This window comes from Dendrobates tinctorius, unplaced genomic scaffold (genome assembly GCF_039654945.1).
Source record: "Dendrobates tinctorius isolate UK_male_01 unplaced genomic scaffold, ASM3965494v1 ptg000029l, whole genome shotgun sequence".
Lineage (NCBI taxonomy): Eukaryota > Metazoa > Chordata > Amphibia > Anura > Dendrobatidae > Dendrobates > Dendrobates tinctorius.
The window spans coordinates 12,934,379-12,960,081 of record NW_027361697.1 but is presented as its reverse complement, the minus strand read 5'-3'; the positions used below and the strand labels follow the sequence as shown (position 1 = coordinate 12,960,081).

Here is a 25,703-nt window from a genome sequence, read left to right as displayed (position 1 = left end):
GACTTAAAAGAAGGGAATGTGCTCACCTGGAAAGGTTGTGAGAAGCCACAACCACTATCACATATATCGATATCTTGGATCCACAGCCTGCAGCGGCTCCCCAACGGCAAAGATCCAAAAAAAAAAAAAAAAAATATAATAATAATAATAATAATAATAATAATAATAATAAAAAAAATCTTTATACAGGTTGCAGCGGTGTCTCAGACCCAGCAGACTCTATCATGGCTCCTGAATCTGTCATATGGTATACAGTCTATCTAGAGTCTAACGCATGGGTATAATAAGACACATGAGGCATAAGCTTCTTAAGCATTTCTTGTATTACTTCATACAAGTAGTGCAGTAGCAGGATAGTTGCAGAGTTAGGCAAACAACCAACGATATTCAGAGTCTATTACTTTCCTGTCAGAAGTAGCTGGCAAGCAGAAGGGTTCTGTGTCCACAAATGGTTCCAAGCAGAGGAGATCCAGGCTTCACAGACCAAGTCACAAACTGGGAATAGAGCTGATTCAGGAGCACAGGTGAATCAGCTGGAGCTGATTAAAAGGACAATTGGCAGGAAACAGGGCAGGGACATCATAGCTGAGTACTCCATGTTATTTGAGGGCAAAGTCACTGCACATGCCAGGAAACAAGATGGCCAACGACAAGCTGAGGACTCCATATTGGTTGAGGGCAAAAGTCAATGCACAGTCCAGGAAACAAGATGGCCGACACACTAAATGCGAAGATAACGGATCTAGCATAAAAGTCCGAAAACATTACAGGAACTGACCAGCCGATCCGCATGTATGTCCGAGGCTGGTACCCAAGACCTCTCATCCGGACCATACCCCCGCCAGTGCACCAAATACTGAAGAGTACGGCGCAGTACTCGAGAGTCCACCACCTTGGAGACTTCAAACTCTAAATCGCCATCCACCATGACTGGAGGTGGCATCGGCATTGTGTCCACAGAGCCTACCACCTTTTTCAATAAAGACCTGTGAAACACGTTGTGTATCTTGTATACCGCAGGAAGCTCCAACCAATAAGCAACCGGGTTTATGATGGCAGCAATCTTAAAAGGGCCAATAAACCTTGGACCCAATTTCAATGATGGAATTTTGAGTTTTATGTTTTTAGTAGCTAACCACACCCAATCACCCACACACAGGTCCGGACCTGGCACGCGTCTAGAGTCAGCCACACGTTTGTATCTTGCACTCATGCTCAGCAATCGCTGTTTCACACTCCTCCAGACCGATGATAGTTGAACTCCTAACCGGTCCTCCTCTGGGACGCCCCCAGAGCCCCCCTGACGCAAGGTACAAAATTGAGGATGGTGCCCATAAACACAAAAGAACGGAGACTCTCCCGATGATTCTTGGCGGTGATTATTTAATGCGAACTCGGCCAAGGGAAGGAACGTCGACCACTCCTCTTGGTTGTCAGACACAAAACATCGCAAATGCTGCTCCAGATTTTGGTTCATGCGCTCAGTTTGACCATTTGACTGCGGATGAAACGCCGACAAATGAGACAACTTGATCCCCAATCGTGAGCAAAAAGCTTTCCAAAACTTCGCCACAAACTGGGTACCCCTATCAGACACTATGTCCGATGGAACTCCGTGCAGTCTGACCACCTCCTGCACAAAGACCTGAGCCAACGTCTTCGCGTCGGGCAAGGAAGGCAACGACACAAAATGCGCCATCTTCGAAAATCGATCAACCACCACCAGGATGACCGTGTTCCCCGCCGAGGCAGGCAAGTCTGTGATAAAGTCCATGGAGATTTCTGTCCATGGCCTACTAGGTATCCCCAGAGGCTGTAGAGTGCCAGCAGGACGGGTTCTGGGCGACTTGGCTCTGGCGCACGTGATGCAAGCTGTCACGTAGGAAACCACATCCTGCTGGATTTTTGGCCACCAGAAGCGGTGCGATACCAGTTCCAAGGTGCCCCTAACCCCTGGATGACCGGCCAGGACCGAGTCGTGGTGTTCCCCCAACACTTTAAGACGAAGATGAAGGGGTACGACCGACTTATTAGCGGGAAGTCCTGGTGGTACCTCCTCCTGGGCCTCGGCAATCTCCGCCTCTACCTCAGTCGTGAGAGCCGAAACCACTACACCTTCCTGGAGGATGAGTACCGGCTCTTCCCGAGGTTCTCCCCCCGGAAAACACCTGGACAAGGCATCCGCCTTGGTGTTTTTCGCCCCAGGACGGTAAGTCACCAGAAAGTTAAAACGTGTAAAAAACAATGCCCAGCGAGCCTGCCTGGGAGACAGACGCTTGGCCGACTCCAGATAGAGCAGGTTTTTATGGTCGGTGATGACTGTGACCTGGTGGGCCGCCCCCTCCAAGAAGTGTCGCCATTCCTCAAAAGCCAATTTGATGGCCAACAACTCCCTGTTGCCGATGTCGTAATTCCGTTCGGCCGGCGACAGCTTCTTGGAGAAGTAGGCGCATGGACGCAAATTGCTCAAGGACGAGCCCTGTGACAGTACTGCCCCCATTCCCACCTCAGACGCATCGACCTCCACCATAAAAGGTTTAGATACGTCCGATTGCACCAGAATGGGGGCTGAAGCAAAACGGTTCTTCAGAAGCTCAAATGCACGCACCGCATCCTCAGACCAGATAGCGAGATTGGTACCTTTTTTCGTCATGTCCGTGAGCGGTTTGGCTATAGTAGAGAAATTCTTAATAAACTTCCTATAATAGTTGGCAAACCCAAGGAACCGCTGGAGCGCTTTTAGATTACCAGGCCGTTCCCATCGCAGCACCGCTTGCACCTTCGCGGCATCCATTTTAAACCCTGCGGCGGACACAATATATCCCAAAAAAGGCAACTCTTGAACAAAAAACACGCATTTTTCAAGCTTAGCATAGAGCTTATTCTCACGGAGCAGCTGTAACACCTGCCTGACATGCTCTAAATGAGTGTCCTGGTCGCTCGAATAAATAAGGATATCATCCAGGTACACAATCACAAATTTCCCCAGCACATGAGCAAATACATCATTTATGAAATTTTGGAACACAGCAGGCGCGCTTGTCAACCCAAATGGCATAACTAGGCTTTCAAAATGACCCTCAGGGGTATTAAATGCCGTCTTCCACTCATCCCCCTGACGGACCCTTATGAGGTTATATGCCCCCCTGAGGTCAAGTTTGGAAAACCACTTCGCACCAGCCACCTGGTTGAACAAATCAGGGATCAGAGGCATCAGGTAGGGATCACGGACCGTAATCTGGTTTAACTCCCGGAAATCCAGACACGGGTGTAACCCCCCATCTTTTTTCTTAATGAAGAAAAACCCCGCTGCTACAGGTGAGGATGAAGGCCGGATGTGCCCTTTACTTAAACTCTCCGCAATGTAGTCCTTAAGAGCTTGTCTCTCCGGACCAGAAATACTAAACATCCTCGCCTTTGGCAATTTAGCCCCAGGTTTTAACCTCATTTGACAGTCATAGGCTCGATGTGGAGGTAGTTCTGAGCAACCCCTCTCAGAGAATACGTCCGCAAAATCCAGCAATGCCTCCGGAAGGCTGGACTTCACGGCGGACACACATGTGGCCAAGCAATTTTCCTGGCAGAAACTGCTCCACTGGACTATGTCCTGGGTTCTCCAGTCAATCACCGGGTTGTGCTTAGACAACCATGGGAAACCCAGGACTATTTGTGCTGGGAGATTATTGAGTACCTTACATGTAACCCACTCAGAATGTAGGACCCCAATGTGGAGTTTAACCTCAGCTACAAACTCAGTAATCTCCCCCTGTGGGAGGGGAGCGGCATTAATGGTAACCACGCGAATAGGATGAGGGAGTTTTTCGATCTTGAAACCTGTCATGCGTGCAAACTCCTCATCCATGAGATTGGTGGCTGAACCGCTATCCACAAACACTGATATTGGTAGCTCTCTGCCCGCAATAATAACCCTGGCAGGGAGCATACATTGAGATACCATCATGGAGGATATGCATACGCTCAGTTGGGCCCCCTCCGTACCCTCTGAGCTTACCAGTTTTCCGCCGGTGCGACTTTCTTAGGTAGCACAGGACAAGCATTTACAAAATGATCTCTTTTACCACAGTAAAAACATGCTCCATGCTTCCTGAACCCAGGAACGCGACGCTGCACATGTGATACCCCAGCGATTTGCATAGGTTCTGTGGGCTCATCTGCAGCAACCACACTGGCACCCCTGCTTTCCCCCAGAGGCAGCGTCTCCTGCGCCCCTTGACGCAAACGGCGATCAATACGGATAACCAAACTCATGGCAGATTCTAACAATGCAGGAGTCTCATACATCAGGAGGGCCTGTTTAACTCTTTCTGAGACCCCATAAATAAACTGACTCCGCAGCGCTGGGTCGTTCCACTGTGTGTCTACTGCCCAACGGCGAAATTCTGAACAATAGTCTTCCGCCATACGTTCCCCCTGACGGAGGGCGCGGATTTTAGATTCTGCTAAAGCCAATCTGTCGGGGTCATCATAAATGAGCCCGAGTGCTGAAAAAACATTCTCAACCGAATGAAACGTAGCAGAGTCGGCTGGTAAGGAAAACGCCCATGCTTGGGGGTCCCCACTCAGTAATGATAACACCAGACTCACCCGCTGAGCCTCATTACCTGAGGAGACCGGGCGCATGCGAAAGTATAACTTGCAGGCCTCCCGAAAGATGACAAATTTGCTGCGTTCCCCAGAAAATCGTTCAGGCAGCGGAATCTTAGGCTCTGCACCTGCACCAGCAGAAGCCGCTTGTACATTAGCTACAACCAGGCCCTGCTGCTGAACTGCCCCCTTCAACTCGGTGACCTGTACGGACAGCGCCGCCAACTGGCGGTTTATGGAAGTCATGGAATCCATGGAAAAATGTTGGGCCGATTATAATGTTATGCGAGTCTTAGGTCGAAGGAGGCTGACAAAACCCGGGCCCCTGCGGAGTCCCTCAAACTATGGAAAACCCTGTCTGACCCTCAACCCAGGGTTTTTGCTAAAGGTGCAAATGCCTGAGCCTCCAGCCTCTCCTTATCTCCTGCTCTGCCCTAAGGTGAACCCTCCACCCTCCACCCAGTGAGTTGTCAAACCACCAAAACACACACAGTAATGACAGACAGGGAGAACTCAAACCACACCGCGCCGCAACCACACAGGACAATACTATAATGTGAACAGGGCAAAACAAAGCACAAATATAGGAAGGCGAAAAGGTAACAACGGATCATACGACACCAGCTATGAATTTCTCTCTCCAACACCTCCACTCCAGACCGGAACCACTTGGCACAAAACACAAGCTATAATCGGCGACGCCCACAGGCCAGCACGACTATTTAAAGACCGTGGGCGTGACCAAACATCCCACCTGATTTCCAGCTAGATTAACCCCAGATAACCTGAGTAAAATCAAGCTGGCGCCACTGAGGCTATAGTGGACGGAGATGGAACTACCGCTGCCTGCCGGACGCTGTGGTGTGAACAGCGTCCGACATGACACCTATCCACTCTGTCTTTCCCCATGTGCTGACTTCTCCAGTCTGTGCTCTCTTCTTTGACCTGTCTACCCCATGTGCTACCCCCCTTGTCTGCTGTCTCTCTCCTTCCAGTGCTGTATTCTCCCCTCATGTGCTGTCCTGTTTGAGCGGTCTCCCCCCTGTGCTCTGTCTCTCTCACCCCTATGTCTGACCGTGTACAGAACATTCCCCAGCTCCTGGGCAGGGGAGGAAGCAAAAGACAATACTGACATTACAGCAGGAGATTGCAGAGGATACATTTTGTGAGGTAAAATATTGTTTAAAAACAGTCAATGAAATATTTTACCTCACAAAATGAATCCTCTGTGATCCCCTGCTGTAATGTCAGTATTGTCTTTTTCTTCCTCTCCTGCCCAGGAGATGTGGTATGCTCAGTACACGGTCAGACACAGACAATTTTTAAAATGAACTCTCGTTCGTGGGAAAACCCCTTTAATGTGATCGGTTCCTCTGCCTGTAGACACGTCGCACATCTGTCGCTGGGATCAGCCGAATAATTCCCTGTGCCTGTGCGGAATTCGTGCAGGCACAGTAAATCAGATCACCGCCATCTTTGTGCAGACAGATAGCAGTAGTCACATTAACTCCTCCTGTACAAAGATGGCAGTGGCGGTCAGTGAATCTTTAGGCTGATCCCGGTGGCAGCGTGTTCGCGACGGTGTTCCGCTGCTGGTACCACGCAAGAGGCTGAGTACGGCATATACAGTGTGAGTGTGGTGTGTATGGCGTATACAGTGTGTGGGGGGCGTACGGTGTATACAGTGTGTGTGATGCATACATAGTAACATAGTAACATAGTTATAAGGTTGAAGGAAGACTTTAAGTCCATCTAGCTCAACCCATATCCTATCCTTACCTGCCCTAACATGTTGATCCAGAGGAAGGCAAAAAAAACCCATGTGGCAAACAGTAAGCTTCACATTGGGGAAAAAAATTCTTTCCCGACTCCACATACAGCAATCAGACTAGCTCCCTGGATCAAGGCAATATTAAGGAAACTAGTGTATATACCCTGCAATATTATAATTTTCAAGAAAGGCATCCAGTCCCTTCTTAAATTTTAGTAGGGAATCACTCATTACAACATCATATGGCAGAGAGTTCCATAGTCTCACTGCTCTTACAGTAAAGGATCCACGTCTGTGAGTATGCTTAAACCTTCTTTCCTCCAGATGTAGAGGATGCCCCCTTGTCCCCGTCACAGGTCTAAGAGTAAAAAGATCATTAGAAAGGTCTTTGTACTGTCCCCGCATATATTTATACATTGTAATAAGATCACCCCTAAGCATTCGATTCTCCAAACTAAATAACCCCAAGTGTAATAACCTGTCTTGGTATTGCAGACCTCCTAGTTCCCTAATAACCTTGGTCGCTCTTCTCTGCACCCGCTCCAGTTCAGCTATGTCTTTCTTATACACCGAAGACCAGAACTGTACACAGTATTCTAAGTGTGGTCGTACTAGTGACTTACACTCACTGGCCACTTTATTAGGTACACCATGCTAGTAACGGGTTGGACCCCCTTTTGCCTTCAGAACTGCCTCAATTCTTCGTGGCAGAGATTCAACAAGGTGCTGGAAGCATTCCTCAGAGATTTTGGACCATATTGACATGATGGCATCACACAGTTGGCGCAGATTTGTCGGCTGCACATCCCTGATGCGAATCTCCCATTCCACCACATCCCAAAGATGCTCTATTGGATTGAGATCTGGTGACTGAGGAGGCCATTTGAGTACAGTGAACTCATTGTCATGTTCAAGAAACCAATCTGAGATGATTCGAGCTTTATGACATGGCGCATTATCCTGCTGAAAGTAGCCATCAGATGCCTGTTCTTAGCTGAGAGGAGTGGTACCCAGTGTGGTCTTCTGCTGCTGTAGCCCATCTGCCTCAAAGTTTGACGCACTGTGCGTTCAGAGATGCTCTTCTGCCTACCTTGGTTGTAACGGGTGGCAATTTGAGTCACTGTTGCCTTTCTATCAGCTCGAACCAGTATGCCCATTCTCCTCTGACCTCTGGCATCAACAAGGCATTTCCGGCCACAGAACTGCCGCTCACTGGATTTTTTTTCTTTTTCGGACCATTCTCTGTAAACCCTAGAGATGGTTGTGCGTGAAAATCCCAGTAGATCAGCAGTTTCTGAAATACTCAGACCAGCCCTTCTGGCACCAACAATCTTGCCATGTTCAAAGGCACTCAAATCACCTTTCTTCCCCATACTGATGCTCGGTTTGAACTGCAGGAGATTGTCTTGACCATGTCTACATGCCTAAATGCACTGAGTTGCCGCCATGTGATTGGCTGATTAGAAATTAAGTCTTAACACACAGTTGGACAGGTGTACCTAATAAAGTGGCCAGTGAGTGTATATAGAGGTAAAATTATGTTCTCCTCATGAGCATCTATGCCTGTTTTAATGCATCCCATTATTTTATTTGCCTTTGCAGCAGCTGCCTGACACTGGCCACTAAAAGTGAGTTTGTCGTCCACCCATACACCCAGGTCTTTTCCAGTGACAGTTTTGCCTAGTGTTTTACAATTAAGCACATAATTATACATCTTATTCGTTCTACCCAAGTGCATGACCTTACATTTATCCCCATTAAAGCTCATTTGCCATTTATCAGCCCAAGCTTCTAGTTTACATAAATCCTCCTGTAATATAAAATTGTCCTCCTCTGTATTGATTACCCTGCAGAGTTTAGTGTCATCTGCAATTATTGAAATTCTACTCTCTATGCCCCCTACAAGGTCATTAATATATATGTTAAAAAGAAGTGGGCCCAAAACTGACCCCTGTGGTACCCCACTGCTAACCACCCTTTGTTTCCTATCCCTGAGCCAGCTCTTAACCCACCTACACATATTTTCCCCTATCCCCATTGTTCTCATTTTATGTATCAACCTTTTGTGTGGCATCGTATCAAAAGCTTTTGAAAAGTCCATTTACACCACGTCCACTGCATTCCCTTGGTCCAGTCTGAAACTTACCTCTTCATATAAGCTTGTCAGATTAGTCTGACAGGAACAGTCCCTTGTAAACCCATGTTGATATTGGGTCATGAGGTTATTCTTCTCCAGATACTCCAGTATAGTATCTCTTAGAAAACCCTCCAGGATTTTACCCACAGTTGAGGTTAAACTTACTGGCCTATAATTTCCGAGTTCAGTTTTTGTCCCCTTTTTGAATATTGGCACCACATTTGCTATACGCCAGTCCTGTGGTACAGACCCTGTTGTTACTTCCTGCTGGGTTAAGCAGGTGACATTTAATGGAGAATTTTTAGCCCTGATCATGTTATCCGTCATGGGATTTTCTTGTGTAAATACTGTTGAAAAAAAGTCATTTAGCATATTGGCTTTTTCCTCATCCTCATCCAACATTTCACCCAGGCTATTTTTAAGGGGGCCAACACTATCATTTTTTAGCTTCTTAATATTTTGAGATTATTTTTACTTTCTCTGGCAATGAGTCTCTCTGTCTCAATCTTTGCTATCTTGATTTGCTTTTTACAGAATTTATATAATTTCTGTATTTATTTAATGCCTCATCACTACCTACTTGCTTTAATTCTCTAAATGCTTTATTTTTATCACTTATTGCACCCCTTACATCTCTATTTAACCATAGTGGTTTCCTCCTATTTCTAGCATGTTTATTCCCATATGGTATATATTGTGCACAGGTCCTATTCAGGATGCTAATAAACGTCTCCCATTTTCTTTGTGTATTTTTATGTCTCAGGATATCTTCCCAGTTAATTGCACCAAGATCATCTCTCATCCGTTGGAAATTTGCCTTCCTGAAGTTTAGTGTCCTTGTAACCCCTCTACTACACATCTTATTAAATGATACATGAAAACTTATTAATTTGTAATCACTATTACTCAAGTGACCCTCAACCCTTACATTTACGGCATATACAGTGTGTGTGTGTGTGTGTACGGTGTATACAGTGTGTGTGGTGCATACGGCGTATACAGTGTTACAGTGTGTGTGTGTGTACGGTGTATACAGTGTGTGTGGTGTTTCCATATTGAGACACCCATCACTTAGGTTTTCCCAATATTTCGGTGAACTTCTGCCGCTTGGAATTCTGGGATCCGGACACATCTGGACAGAACAGGATGTGAAGACATTACAAAGTAAGTATATATTAGATATAGCACTTTAGAATGTACTTTAGTATTATACTGTTTTTATGCTTTTTGTATGATGCTGAAATATTCTACATCAATTTTGTACACTCACAGTCTCATAGGAAACAAATGTAATCACATTTCCAAACACACGTTTTTTCACACAATGCAATTGCAAAGGGAGCTGCCAGCAGTGGATTTGGATGATTTTCCCAAATGAAGACCATTCCTCTGAAAACCAGTAATAACCTCACTGATAGCAGCCAAGGCATTTAAGTGAGGGGATTTCTAATACTCAATAGTGGAAAAATCAAGACGTTTTGAAAGTTATGTTTCCAGTTTTCTATCATATGCATATGGTTAATATGTCTATACAGCCTGTGATTTTCATAATTCCATGACTTTTCCTTCTAGGTGTTAAAATATCAATGTTGATTAGTGTAAATGTATGGGCGCACAGTGGCTAATAATATGAATTTATCGAGACACATAGCTAATGATAAATATTTAATGGAGCACACTAGGCTAATGATATAGCACAATTTAGGGAAGCATTTTGGCTAATGTATATTTTAGGGAGCACTGTGGCTAATTCATTACATTTTGGGGCACAGTAGTAAATAATATATATTTAGGGGGCACAGTGGGTAGTTCATACATATATATTTAGGGGACACAGTGTGGGGCAAGATTGAGATACATATTGTATGTGTATTCAGAGGTACAGCAAGGGACAATTTTATTTAAATGTGAAATTATTATTTTCCGGAGCATGATATCTGTCTGTGCTGTAAAAGCAAAGAACCAAAGGCACAAGAGCAGTAACTTTAAGTTGTAGTGGGAAAAGTTATTATGAAGGACTGGAGCAGGTGGAGAAGAGAAAGAGAGCAACTTCTGAGTTGTTTACTGATTGTAAATATTGATTCTGTATATAATCAATGTATAGGCCGCAGATTGATGATCTAGTAATAACGTTCTATTTTATAAAACAAAACTTTCAGCATACCCTTATTCTAGGGGTTGTACTGGGTGATATAATTTCACAAATTTCCCTCTTTATTGGAAGGTAAATATGCAATTCTGTGCAAATCCTGGATTGAGCGCCCATTCAGATGTGTTTTCTCCCTCTTCACCATCACCCTGTGTTACATATAGTATCGTCCCTTTATACTATAATATTTTGTGTTGATTGTGCATGAAAAAAATTTGTACCCCTTGATATGTGCTATATTGTTTTTTTCACTGGAGGGGAGCCACCATATGCTTCATCTGCCTAGGGCACCAAAATACCTTGCTCTGGACAGCAGAAGGATGCAGTCCAATGTCTTTAGGATGAATCAATGAAGACTGTTTCTTATGCTGATAGAAGATGCACCAAATTCATTATTAGGATGATGCCCTATCAGAGTTTCAACTATAATTTACAACCCTTTTTGGAATACATGACCGTGAATCTATTTGTCCATGACTTGCCACGTCTTTCCACTAAGTCGCAATGACCACAAATTCCAAAACATCAAAATCAAAAATAAAATTGAAAATTATCCTGTAGTTTGGAAAAAAAATCATGATGGGATTTTTTGCCAACATTGTCCGACCCTAGTGGGATCACAGTGAGGATTAGGACAAACTATACAACTACTGCCTTGAAAGCACATAGGGCCCCATGTAAATGATTCTATTTGGTAGACCCAAAGTTCTCTAGTCTAACATTGTATGACCAGAAGAAGAACTCAAAATTATAAACTACTCCTGTCTTTAGAAAAGGGGGTTGTCTAACCGGTATCTTGAGCCACTCAAGCCTTAAACAGCAGTTGTCGCCTTTGAAAACTGGTAGAAGGGGGAAATGCTATTTCTCCATTATCCTATTTTTTTCATTTTCGGGAAATATGAGCAGTCCACATTAAAGGGGTTGTCTGATTTTCCAACATGATATACATCCACGTGTGCTACAGCTAATCGCTTGGATCTACTGTGTCCAAACATCACCAGAGATCGGTGGCAACCACTATAGTATTGTCCCTGGAGTTTTGAGAGATTTATCACTAGTGTTGAGCGATACTTTCCGATATCGGGAAATATCGGATCAGATTGGATCGGACCGATACCCTCAAAATATCGGATATCACCGATTCCGATACCGGAAACCAATGCAAGTCAATGGGACACAAATATCAGAATGGAAAAAAAACCCTTACTTTCCTTGTAGGTTAATTCTATATGAAGGAAAACAACTAAGAATAATGTAGAATGTAATGGGGGAGGTGGAGGAGACATTAAAGGCATAGAGGTTTAGCCCCATCAAATGGAATAGCAGGAATTAATTTTTTTTTTAATTTTTTTTAATTCTTCGGGGTGGTCTTCAGGGTCGTCGTCTCCAGGGTTATCGTCTTCTTCGGGGTGGTCTTCAGGGTTGTCGTCTTTAGGGTCGTCGTCAGGGAGATCCAGAGTGATTGCCAAAAACCATTTCAAAAAGCTTGAACTTGGAAATGTAGCAGAAGGTACAAGAAGGCTGAGGAACTGCTGAGAACCAGCTGACGGTACTGGAACCTGGATGGGTAGCCGAAGGTGCAAGAGTCAATGGAACTACCGAGGACCAGCTGATGGTACTGGAACCTGGTTACTAAGCAGGAGGTACCTATGCCAGAAAGCACTACCAAGGACCAGCAGACGTTGGTGGAACTTGGATACCGAGAAGGAGGCACCTAAGCCAAAGGCTCTGCCTGGAACCAGCTGACGTTACTGGAACCCAGGGGGACATATTCAAGATTGACTTCCAAAGAACCAGCTAATGATACTGGAACACAGATAGGCAGCAGAAGGTGTACATGAAAAAAAAATTTGCAAGGCCACGAGCCGGCCGGAGTTACCGAAACCCACAGTCCTACAGGGGGAGCTTGTCCTATTGGAACTACGGAACCAGCCTTCATTGCCAGATCCCGCAGCCCACATAGGAAGCACCTAAACTGCAGGCACCATAGAGTCGGCTAACCCGACCGCAACACGACAGGACAACGTATTGGAGGCAAAGTGACGTTGACGATACCCGGAAACAGCTGGCATGCTGGAACCAGGCTGGGCAGGAGGGAGTACCTGTGCCAAAGACACTTCTCAGCAGCAACTGGCAGTGTTGGAGCCCAGGGATTACAGTAGAAACAGAGTGTAGCCAGAGGCCTAATTGGAGCAAGTTTAATATCTGTAGTAGTGTGAATGTGGACAGAGCAGGCGAAATTGCCGGACACACAGCAGGGGATCAGCTGACGTTACTGAACCCCAATAGCACAGGAGCAAGTGTTGACTGTGCAGACGACACTTCTGAGCAGCAACTGGCGGTGTTGGAGCCCAGGGATTACAGTTCAGGTGGTTGAAACATGAACACAACAGGAGACCTGGATACTGTTGCCAACCAATTATTTAATCTGGAAGAGGACTGGCAAATTCTTGCAAGATCCAGGCCTTTTTCATTTTCAGAAAAGTAAGCCAGTCAACGTTATCGGAGGATAGTTGTATGCGACGGTCTGTTAGTACACCACCTGCGGCACTAAAGACACGTTCCGATAATACACTAACAGCAGGGCAAGCCAGCACCTCCAATGCATACTGGCTAAGCTCTGGCCATGTATCTAGCTTAGAGACCCAAAATTTGAAGGGGGAAGAGCCTTGTGGGAGAACACTGAGAGGGCAAGACATGTAGTCTGTCACCATCTGACAGAAACGTTGCCTCCTGCTGACTGGAGCCGTCTGTGATGGTGTAGACATTTGTGGCAGGGACACAAAACTTTGCCACATTTGGGCCATACTGGTCTTGCCTTGTGCTGAGGCGCTACTTCTGCTCCCTCTTTGTGCAGAGCTTCCTCCACTGCCTCGACGCACTGAGCTGCTTTGTAAAGCACTAGCAGCACTGCTCTCGGGTGGAATGGAGAACATGATGGAATGCACCAGTGTGTCTTGGTACTCCCGCATTTTACGGTCCCGGCTCAACTGTGTTATGAGGCTTTGTAAGTTGTCCCGGTAGCGAGGATCTAGGAGGGTGTACACCCAATAATCAGCCGTGTTGAGAATGTGGGCGATGCGGCGGTCGTTTCTCAGGCACTGCAGCATGAAATCAACCATGTGCTGCAGACTGCCAACTGGCCAAGAAACGCTGTCCCCTGCTTGAGGCGTCATCTCTGCCTGCTCTGCATCACCCCACCCTCGCTCTACATACTGACTACTAGAGCATTGTGTACCTCCCTCCTCTGGACAGATGTCTTCCTCCTCCATTGACTCCTCCTCATCCTCCTCACAAAGTGTCCCCTGCCTAGGCCTTTGTGGGGAACCACGTTGCACAGACTGTCCAGAGGCAGATGGCATTTGCGACTCCTCATCCTCCACCTCTTCCACAACCTCCTCCCTTAGTGCTTGCAGTGTTTTTTCAAGCAGGCAGATAAGAGGGATAGTCATGCTGACTAGTGCATCATCTGCACTCGCCATCCGCGTGGAATCATCGAAGGCACGCAAAACGTGGCAGATGTCCTTCATAGAGGCCCACTCAGTGGTGGTGAAGTGTGAACGGCGCGCAGTGCAACTTGTTTGCACCTGATGCAGCTGGTACTCCATTACTGCTGCCTGCTGCTCACACAACCTCTCCAACATATGTAACATTGAATTCCACCTGGTGGGTAGGTCACATATGATGCGACGTTCCGGAAGGCGGAATAGGCGCTGCAGAGCTGCAATGTGTGATCTTGCTATGCTGGAATGCCGCAAGTGAGCGCACTCTATGCGGACCTTGTGCAGCAGTGCATCAAGATCCGGATAGTCCCTCAGAAAGCTCTGCACGACCAAGTTCGGCACATGTGCCAGACATGGGATATGAGTGAGGTTGCCTAGGCCCAGAGCTGCCACCAGATTTCGGCCATTGTCACACACTACCATGCCTGGCTGGAGATTCGCTGGCACAAACCACACGTCGCTCTCCTGCTTGATGGCATTCCAGAGCTCCTGCGCTGTGTGGCTTCGATTCCCCAAAGAAATTAATTTCAATACGGCCTGTTGACGTTTGGCCACAGCTGTGCTCATATAGGTTCGTAACAGGTAAGCGTTCATGGGTCCATGTGGAGGCAGACTGTGACGGCTCCGGCAGCGCTGATTCAGAGGAACTGGAGTATGAGGGGTCAATGTGTACAGACTGGATTCCTGCAATCCTTGGAGTTGGCAGAACACGTACAGCGCCACTCTCAAAATCTGTACCCGGCTCCACATCATTTACCCAATGGGCAGTGAGGGAAAGATATCGTCCCTGTCCATGGTTATTGGTCCGTGCATCGGTGGTCAGGTGGACCTTGCTACTGATGGCGTATAGTAGCGCATGTTTAATTTTTCCCTCCACATGCTTTTGCAGGGCAGGGACGGCTTGCCTGCTGAAGTAAAAGCGGCTGGGCACATTGTATTGTGGGACTGCCAATGCCATGAAGTTACGGAAGGTGTCAGTCTCCACCAGCCTGAATGAGAGCATTTGAAGGGACAGTAGTTTTGCAATGCCAGCATTCAGAGCCTGTGCTCGGGGGTGGTTTGCCGAGTATGGGCGCCTTTTCTCCCATGCCTGTGCTACCGATGGCTGTAGACTTGCCTGGGAGTGTGAGGATGACAGGGAACGTGGTGCTGTGGGTGGAATGACACTGTGTCTCTGTACAACAGTGCCAGAGGTTCTTCCATGGTGATCCTGTGAGGAAGCTGGACCAGCTGTGTGTGAGCTGGAGGAAGAGACTACAACATGAGCTGAAGAGGTGGTAGGTGGTGCTGTAGGTTGGCCTAGGTCTTCAGTGTGTCTTTGTAACTCCACCACATGCTTGGTCCGCACATGTTTCCACACATTTGTGGTATTCAGGTTGCTGACACATTGCCCTCTTTTCACTTTCTGATTACACAGCTTGCATTTGACAAAGCAAATGTCATCTGCAACTGTGTCAAAAAAGGACCAGGCACTGCAATTCTTGGGAGCGCCCATTTTGGGTTTTGGAAGAGGCATGCTCCTAATGGGTGTCGAAGTGGAGGCTACAGGCAACCGAGTCTGCCCCCTCCCTCTCCCTCCTTTTTTGGCCGTTCGGGGAATCTCTTCCTCAGAGCTGCTCCCACCACCTTACTGTTCCTCACGCCATGATGGGTCAATGACCTCATCATCTACACTACCCTCTTCAAATGACTGCTTCTCCTGGGTTGTCTCGACAGCACAGTACGCACCAGAAAGTGGCACCTGAGTCTCATCATCAGACGCGTACTGAGGTGTGCTGACCATAGGCACTGGCCCACCCGCCTCTTCAGATTCAGAGAGACAAAGCTGTTGCGCATCACTGCATACTACCTCTTCTTCAAATTCTCGACTGCTGCTTGGCTGGCCCCCTCTTTCCAAGCCAACAGATTCAGAGAACAGAAGTAGAGATGGCTCCTGTCCAGGGCTCTCTGACTGCCTGGTCAATTTTGCAGTTGGTGAAGAGACAGATGGGTGCTCTTCAGTGCTCTGGACCTGAGAGGATCAGGAACTAATTGAAGTTGATGTGTTAGCTGCCATCCATCCGACAACGGCTTCAATTTGTTCGTCCCGCAGCAGTGGGGTACGGCGAGCTCCTACAAAGCTTGCGCATAAAGGACTGTTCCCTGGTAAAACTTGGGGATGCTGAGTCACTGGTGCCCGCAGCAGGCACAGAATCCCCACGTCCTCTCCCTGCAGAAACTCCACGCCCATGACCACGTGCCTTGCTCCCTGCCTTTTTCATCTTGGTAGACTGATAAAGATAGGCAGAAAAGTACTAAGGGCTTAGTGCTCTTATTCCTGAACAGCTGCTAACAGGTATAAGAAACAGTAATTTTATAAAGTGTGGACTAGACTTTAATATGAGCTAATGTGGCCTACACAACTGTAAAGTGGAGTGTTTGGTGAACTTTATTAACTTTTTTTTTCTCACAAAAAGACACTGGATGTGCCCAAAGATGTAAAACCGATAGTATCACAAACTTTTTGTAGCTATTACAATGCAGGAAGGTAACCTACAATGCAATAGATGAGGCTCCAAAAAATAGGCTAATACTAATCTGGCTGGGGCTGCAGGGCACAAGCCAGCAGAAAGGCTCCTCTATCTACTCCTATACTGTATAGTGTTTGCAAATATTCTAGCTGGATACAGATGGAACCACACTAATAGGAGAAATCTGGAAAAATGAGCAGCACTAATGCAAAAAAGGACAATGTATGAGGCAGTGACACACGCTGAGCAGACTACAACCGGAGGTGGCCGCAGAACACACTACAGCGTGAGCTGCACTCTCTCACCGAGACCTCACAGACAGCCGTGAACAGCGCTGCAAGGCTGCAGAAAAGCTCCTCTATCTACTCCTATATAGTGTTTTCAAGCAATCTAGCTGGATACGGATGGAACCACATTAATAGGAGAAATCAGGAAAAATAAGCTGCACTAATGCAAAAAAGGACAATGTATGAGGCAGTGACGCACACTGAGCGGACTACAACCGGAGGTGGTGCAGAACACACTACAGCGTGAGCTGCACTCACACACAGAGAACTCGCAGACAGCCGTGAAAAGCACTGCAAGGCAAAAGAAAGCTTCTCACACAGCGGTTGCTAAAGTAGCCTGGGTAAAGCACAATAAAACAAATCGCTAGCTCAAACTGTCCCTCAGAGTCAGAACAGCAGCATCCTGTCCCTAAGTAAATTCACAGCAGAGTGAACCCAAAATGGCGGCGGCGGCTTTTATAGTGCATCTTGACATCATTTCAGCAGCCAGTCACAGCCATGCCATTAGTTAACATGCCTAACGTGCATAACAGGATGTGTCCACACTTCTTAGGATTCCTTATTGGCTGAATAAAATCAAACTGGCTCACTGCATTATGGGAACTTCCGATTCCGGTATTCGATATTCTAAAAGTATCGGAACTCAGTATCGGAATTCCGATACCGCGAATATCAGCCGATACCCGATATTGCAGTATCGGAATGCTCAACACTATTTATCATATGAGTCATTTCTTTCATTTTTTTTAATCAGGATATCCTACTGGACGACGCCTTTAACAGTACATTAGCAAATATTAGCCATTACGGTAAAGGCATGCTGCGGCATGGTACCTCTTTAAGCATTTGTAAAATATATAGTAAAAATATAGATGTATATATACTGTACGTTCTTATAATATTTAATTCTTAATATTTTGAGATGGTTCATAGAAATATGTGCATTATGTAGAAAGGTTTTATAAGGACAGATTCCGGAATGACTTGTGACATGGTTGGGCAAGCAAATGCTGTAGGATTTATAATAATATCCCTCTACTGACTGCATATTTTGATGGTCTGTGAGAAGAAATGTATTATGCATGATCTTGCTTTGAAATATGTTCGGCAACAAGCTTGCAAACAGCTACATCACTTGAAGGCACTTAAGTGATTTTCTTTCAGCCATTAGGCAGACGTTTACACGGGATATAGCCTTATGCTGCTTTTTTATTATTAGGATCCAAATAATGTTAATGGATGTTATTTTCTTCTGTTAATATAATTATCAAATAACCTCTTGTGACAAAAGAAATATTGGTAAGCACTTTAACTCTTCCTGGCTGGGAGATCTGAATTTTTGCCCTTTTGGTTTTTCCCACCCAACTTCCAAAAGCCACAGCGTTTTATTTTTCTGCTATCTCAGTCATATGAGGGCTTGTTTTTTTGCAGGAAGAGTTGTAGTTTTGAATGATACCATTAACTTTACCATACAAAGTACTAAAACAACAGGAAGAAAATTTGGACTGTGGTGAAATGGTGAAAGAAAATGCAATTCTGCCATTGTTTCTTTCTTTAGTTCAGTTCCATTCTGAAAATACCAAACTGCTATGAATTTTTTTTCATATTTCATGGCTAAAAAAATGTAAAACTTTGAAAAAAAAATGTTGGTTTGTGCCCCTATTTTCTGAGATCCACGATACATGAAGATGAGGATACTGACTGGGTGTGCAGGCTTTTGCTATGGGAACACTACGCCCCTGCAGGCCGCATGATGGTGGTGACTTTGGCTGGCCAGGACAAATGTTAAACTGTTCAATCAGGGAGACCACCACTCAAAAATAAACATTCTTAACATTAACTTGGTGGCAGCTATGTACTATAGATATCGCGTGCATAATGTCACGAACGTTCCTTTACAATACAGAGCATCTTCCCACACAGTCTCTCTCTCCAGTTCCTTCAAACTTTCTGCCTCAAGCTCCTCCAACTACACCACAACCCAGCACAGTACCACAGTCCAATAAGTAGGAGGTCTTTCGTCCTTTCCTTTAGAGGAACTAGTTTGCCACTATGGCCGGTACTTAGCTCCTCTGCTTGCTGGCACCTTGAAACTCTCACCTGGGGCACTCTCTTCATCTCACGTTCAATGTTCTGTCCTGACTAGAGTTGAGCGATACCGTCCGATACTTCAAAGTATCGGATCGGAATGGATCGGCCGATCTTTAAAAAAAGTATCGGTATCGCCGATTCCGATACCGGAAGTCCCATTCAAGTCTATGGGACTTCCGGTATCGGAATAAGAAAAACCCTGTTTTTGCCTTGTACAGCCTCTCTGGGGTCTGTACGGGCCTTTCGGGGGGCTGTGCCGGCCTGCCAGGGGGTCTGTGCAGGCTCCGGTGGTCTGTGCCGGCCTGCCGGGGGGCTGTGCCGGCCTGCCGGTGGTCTGTGCAGGCTCCGGTGGGCTGTGCCGGCCTGCCGGGGGGCTGTGCCGGCCTGCCGGTGGTCTGTGCAGGCTCCGGGGGGCTGTGCCGGCCTGCCGGGGGGCTGTGCCGGCCTGCCGGTGGTCTGTGCAGGCTTCGGGGGTCTGTGCAGGCATCGTCCGATGGGACTACAAGTCCCATCGGGCGATGCCTGCTACCATGACAGTGATTGACACATTAGCCAATGATGGGACAGTAGTAGTCCCATCATCCGGCTAATGTGTTGAATGTAAAAAAAAAAAAAAAAATTACATGCTACATACATGCTACATACATACAACATGCATACTACATACATGCTACATACATACTACATACATGCTACATTCATACTACATAAATACTACATACATACTACATATATACTACATGCATGCTACATACATACAACATGCACACTACATACATGCTACATTCATACTACATAAATACTACATGCAACATACATACTACATATATACTACATACATACTACATGCATGCTACATACATACTGCATGCTACATACATACTACATGCTACATACATACCACATATACTACATACATACTACATGCATGCTACATACATACCACATACATACTACATACATACTACATACATACCACATACATACTACATACATACTACATACATACTACATGCATGCTACATGCATGCTACATGCTACATACATAACACATACATACTACATGCATGCTACATACATACTGCATGCTACATACATACCACATACATACTACATATATACTACATGCATGCTACATACATACTGCATGCTACATGCATGCTACATACATACTACATACATACTACATGCTACATACATACCACATATATACTACATACATACAATACATTCATACAATCATACATAGACATACAGTACATATAACATAGAGTAACATACTTAACAATACTTGTCACATTGTTCCCCGAAGCCATTGTCTTTTCCGGAATAAATATTAACATAACAAACCACAAAAATACTCACCCACGATCCGAAGCAGTCCACGAGTGTGTCCCACGACGATCTTGGGTAGAGAACTGCAGCATCAGATGATGCTGCCGTTCTCTACGGGCTGCAGGAATCCAATGACGGAAGGTAGGTATCCTTCCGCACTGTATTCCTCCGCCACTTAAAAAAAAAAAAAGTCCCTAGTCTCACTTTATGCCATTGCTGTGTGGGAATTTCCCACGCATATGTGGTATGTATGTAGCATGTATGTAGTATGTATGTGGTATGTATGTAGCATGTAGTATGTATGTAGCATGCATGTAGTATATATGTAGTATGTATGTAGCATGTAGTATGTATGTAGTATGTATGTAGTATGTATGTGGTATGTATGTAGCATGCAGTATGTATGTAGCATGTATGTAGTATATATGTAGTATGTATGTAGCATGTAGCATGCATGTAGCATGCATGTAGCATGTATGTAGCATGTATGTAGCATGCAGTATGTATGTAGCATGTATGTAGTATATATGTAGTATGTATGTAGTATATATGTAGTATGTATGTAGCATGTAGTATGTATGTAGCATGCAGTATGTATGTAGCATGTATGTAGTATGTATGTAGTATATATGTAGTATGTATGTAGCATGTAGTATGTATGTAGCATGCATGTAGTATATATGTAGTATGTATGTAGCATGTAGTATGTATGTAGCATGCATGTAGTATGTATGTAGTATTTTTTTTTTTTTTAACATTTAACACATTAGCCGGATGATGGGACTACTACTGTCCCATCATTGGCTAATGTGTCAATCACTGTCATGGTAGCAGGCATCGCCAGATGGGACTTGTAGTCCCATCGGACGATGCTTGCACAGACCCCCGGACATCAGCACAGCCCCCCGGCAGGCCGGCACAGCCCCCCGGCAGGCCGGTACAGACCCCCACAGGGTGCACAGACCACCGGCAGGCCGGCACAGCCCCCTGGCAGGCCGGTACAGACCCCCACAGGGTGCACAGACCACCGGCAGGCCGGCACAGCCCCCCGGCAGGCCGGTACAGACCCCGGGCAGTCCACACAGCCCCCCGGCAGGCCGGCAGAGACCCCCCGGAAGGCCCGAAATGATGGCGCATCATGATGCGCACATACCGCGCATCATGATGACGTCAGGCTGTCAATCAACTTTGAACTTCCGATTCCGATGCCGAATTCCGATATTGAAAAAATATCGGAAGTCGGTATCGGAATTCCGATACAGCAAGTATCGGCCGATACCCGATACTTGCGGTATCGGAATGCTCAACACTAGTCCTGACTAGTGTTGAGCATTCCGATACCGCAAGTATCGGGTATCGGCCGATATTAGCGGTATCGGAATTCCGATACTTAATTCCGATACTTTTTTCATATCGGATTCCGGGATCGGAATCGGAATAGGAAGTTCCCATCATGCTATGAGCCTGCTTGCTTTGATTAAGCCAATGGGAATCCTCCGAAGTGTGGGCACATCCTGTTAGGCATGTAGGCATGTTAACTATTGGCATGGCTGTGATTGGCTGCCGAAATGATGTCATGATGCACTATAAAAGCCACCGCAGCCGCCATTTCTGGTCACTCTGCTGTGAATTCAGTTAGGGACAGGCTGCTGTAGAAGACTGTGAGGGACAGTTAGAAATAGCGATTCCACCAAACATCTAGTGCTTTACCCAGGCTACATAAACCACCACTGTAGCGTTCTTTGCCCTAGCAGCAGTGTTCACAGCTGTCTGCAAGGGCTGTGTGAGTGCAGCTCACGCTGTGGAGTGGGTCCTGCAGCCACGTCAGGCTGTAGGCCACCCAGTGTGATCACTGCTGCCGCATACATCTTTTATTTTTTGAGCTGCATTTTTTACATAATTTCAATCTAGTGTGCTTCCATCCGTATCCATATACGTTGGTTGCAAACACTAGTAGTAGACAGCGGAGCCTTTCTGCAGCCTTTCAGTGCTAGTGTCCACTTTGCTGCACTGTTCACGGCTGTCTGAGAGGTCTCTGACTGTGTGTGAGTGCAGCTCACGCTGAGTAGTGTGTCCTGCAGCTACGTCTGGCTGTAGGATGCTCAGCGTGCGTCACTGCCTCACACATATTTTTATTTGAGTGCAGCTCATTTTTTCTTCTATTAGTGTGCATCCATCCGTCTCCATCTACGGTGGTTGCAAACACTATATAGGAGTACACAGCGGAGCCTTTCTGCAGCCTGTCAGTGCCAGTGCCCACTTAGCTGCACTGTTGACGGCTGTCTGAGAGGTCTCTGACTGTGTGTGAGTGCAGCTCACGCTGAGTAGAGTGTCCTGCAGCTACGTCTGGTTGTAGGACGCTCAACGTGCGTCACTGCCTCACACATATTTGTCTTTGAGTGCAGCTCATTTTTTCTTCTCCTATTAGTGTGCATCCATCCGTATCCATCAACATTGGTTGGTTGCAAACACTATATAGGAGTAGATAGAGGAGCCTTTTTTTCTGGCTTGTGCCCTGCCGGCGCAGCCAGATTAGTATTACCCAATTTTTTGGGAGCCTCATCTTTTGCATTGTAGGTTACCTGCCTGCATTGTAATAGCTCCAAAAAGTTGGTGATACTATCAGTTTCAATTCTTTGTTCACATACTTTGAGTTTGTTTCAAACAAAGAAACCACATAAAAAGTTCACCAAACACTACATTTTGAACTTGTGTAGGCCACATCAGCTCCTATTAAAGTCTAGTCCACACACACACACTTCATAAAATTAGTGTTTCTTGTACCTGTAACCAGCTGTTCAGGAATAAGCACACTAAGGCCCCCCTTTGTACTTTTTTGCCTATCTTAAGCAGTCTTGCAAGATGAAGAAGGCAGGGAGTAAGGCGCGGGGGCGTGGGCGTGGGCGTGGAGTTTCAGCAGGGAGAGGACATGGGGATTCTGCAGGGAGAGGACGTGGGGATTCTACAGGTAGAGGACGTGGGGATTCTGGGCCTGCTGCGGGCACCAGTGGATCAGCATCCCCCAGTTTTAGCAGGCAACAGTCCTTTATGCGCAGCTTTGTAGGACCTCAACGTACCCCACTGCTGCGGGAGGAACAAATTGAAGCCGTTGTCGGATGGATGGCAGCTAACGCATCGACTTCAATTACTTCCGCATCCTCTCAGGGTCAGAGCACCGAAGAGCAACCATCTGTCTCTTCACCACCTGCCAAAGTGCCAAGGCAGTCAGAGAGACATGGACAGGAGCCATCACAGTCTCTACTTCTGTTCTCGGAATCTGTTGGCTTGGAAAGAGGGGGCCAGCCAAGCAGCATTCCTGAATGTGAAGAAGAGGGAGTATGCAGTGATGCGCAACTTCTTTGTCCCTCTGAATCTGAAGAGGCGAGTGGGCCAGTGCCTATGGTCAGCACACCTCAGTACGCATCAGATGATGACGAGACTCAGTTGCCACTTTCTGGTGCGTACGGTGCTGGCGAGACAACCCCGGAGAAGCAGCTGTTTGAAGAGGGGAGGGAAGATGATGAGGTCCTTGACCCATCATGGCGTGAGCAACAGGAAGGTGGTGGGAGCAGCTCTGAGGAAGAGATTCCCCTACCGGCCAAAACAGGAGGCAGAGGGAGGGGGAAGACTTGGTTGCCTGTACCCTCCACTTCGGCACCCGTTAGGAGCATTCCTCCTTCCAAAGGCAAACCGGGCGCTCACAAGAGTTGCAGTGCGTGGTCCTTTTTTGACACAGTTGCAGATGACATTTGCTTTGTCAAATGCAAGCTGTGTCATCAGAGAGTCAAAAGAGGGAGAAATGTCAGCAACCTCAATACCACAAATATGTGGAAACATGTGCGCACCAAGCACGAGTTGGAGTTGCAGAGACACCCTGAAGACGTAGGCCAACTTACAGCACCACCTACCACCTCTTCAGTTCGTGTTGGGCCCTCTTCCTCCAGCTCACACACTGCTGGTTCGGCTTCCTCACAGGATCGCCAAGGAAGAACCTCTGCCACTGTTGTCCGGAGACCCTGTCAGATTACACCCATAGCAGCACGTTCCCATCCATCACAGCCATCGGTAGCACAGGCATGGGATAAAAGGCGCCCTTACTCGGCAAACCATCCCCGAGCACAGTCTCTGAATGCTGGCATTGCCAAACTTCTGGCAGTTGAAATGCTGTCATTCAGGCTGGTGGACACTGACACTTTCCGGGACTTAATGGCATTGGCAGTCCCCCAATACAACGTGCCCAGCCGCTTTTATTTCAGCAGGCGAGCCGTCCCTGCCCTGCAGAAACATGTTGAGGGCAAAATAAAACATGCGCTACTAAACGCCGTTAGTAGCAAGGTCCACCTGACCACCGATGCGTGGACCAGTAACCATGGACAGGGACGATACCTTTCCCTCACTGCCCACTGGGTCAATGTTGTGGAGCCGGGTACCGATCTGGAGAGTGGCGCTGTACGTGTTCTTCCAACGCCACGGATTGCAGGACTCCAGTCTGTACACATAGACTCCTCCTCCTACTCAAGTTCCTCAGAAACAGCAGAGCAGGAGCCTGTTACGACCAATATGAGCACAGCCGTGGCCAAACGTCAACAGGCTGTACTCAAATTAATTTCTTTGGGGAATCGAAGCCACACAGCGCAGGAGCTCTGGAATGCTATCAAGCTGGAGAGCGATGTGTGGTTTGGGCCAGCGAATCTCCAGCCGGGCTTGGTAGTGTGTGACAATGGCCGAAATCTGGTGGCAGCTCTTGGCCTAGGCAACCTCACACACATCCCATGTCTGGCACATGTTCTTAACTTGGTCGTGCAGAGCTTTCTGAGGGACTATCCGGATCTTGCTGCACTGTTGCACAAGGTCCGCATAGAGTGCGCTCACTTGCGACGTTCCAGCACGGCAAGATCGCGCCTCGCTGCTCTGCAGCGACGATTTGGCCTTCCGGAACATCGCATCATATGTGACCTACCCACCCGGTGGAATTCAACGTTACATATGTTGGAGCGGTTGTGTGAGCAGCAGGCAGCAGTCATGGAGTACCAGCTGCATCAGGCGCAAACAAGTCGCACTGTGCGCCGTTCACACTTCAGCACCATTGAGTGGGCCTCTATGAAGGACATCTGCCTCGTTTTGCGTGCCTTCGATGAATCCACGCGGATGGCGAGTGCAGATGATGCACTAGTCAGCATGACTGTCCCCCTTATCTGCCTGCTTCAACAAACACTGCAAGCACTAAGGGATGAGGTTTCAGAAGAGGTGGAGGATGAGGAGTCCCAAATGCCATCTGCTTCTGGACAGTCTGCGCTAAGTGTTTCCTCACAAAG

The 25,703-nt window shown here is 46.8% G+C and overlaps 1 long non-coding RNA gene across 1 annotated transcript in view; it reads left to right on the top strand.

Annotated features, from left to right (window-relative positions):
* Window positions 1-25,703, top strand: part of LOC141085705 (uncharacterized) — a 124,372-nt gene that overhangs the window by 47,439 nt on the left and 51,230 nt on the right. The gene's annotated exons all lie outside the window — the stretch shown is intronic.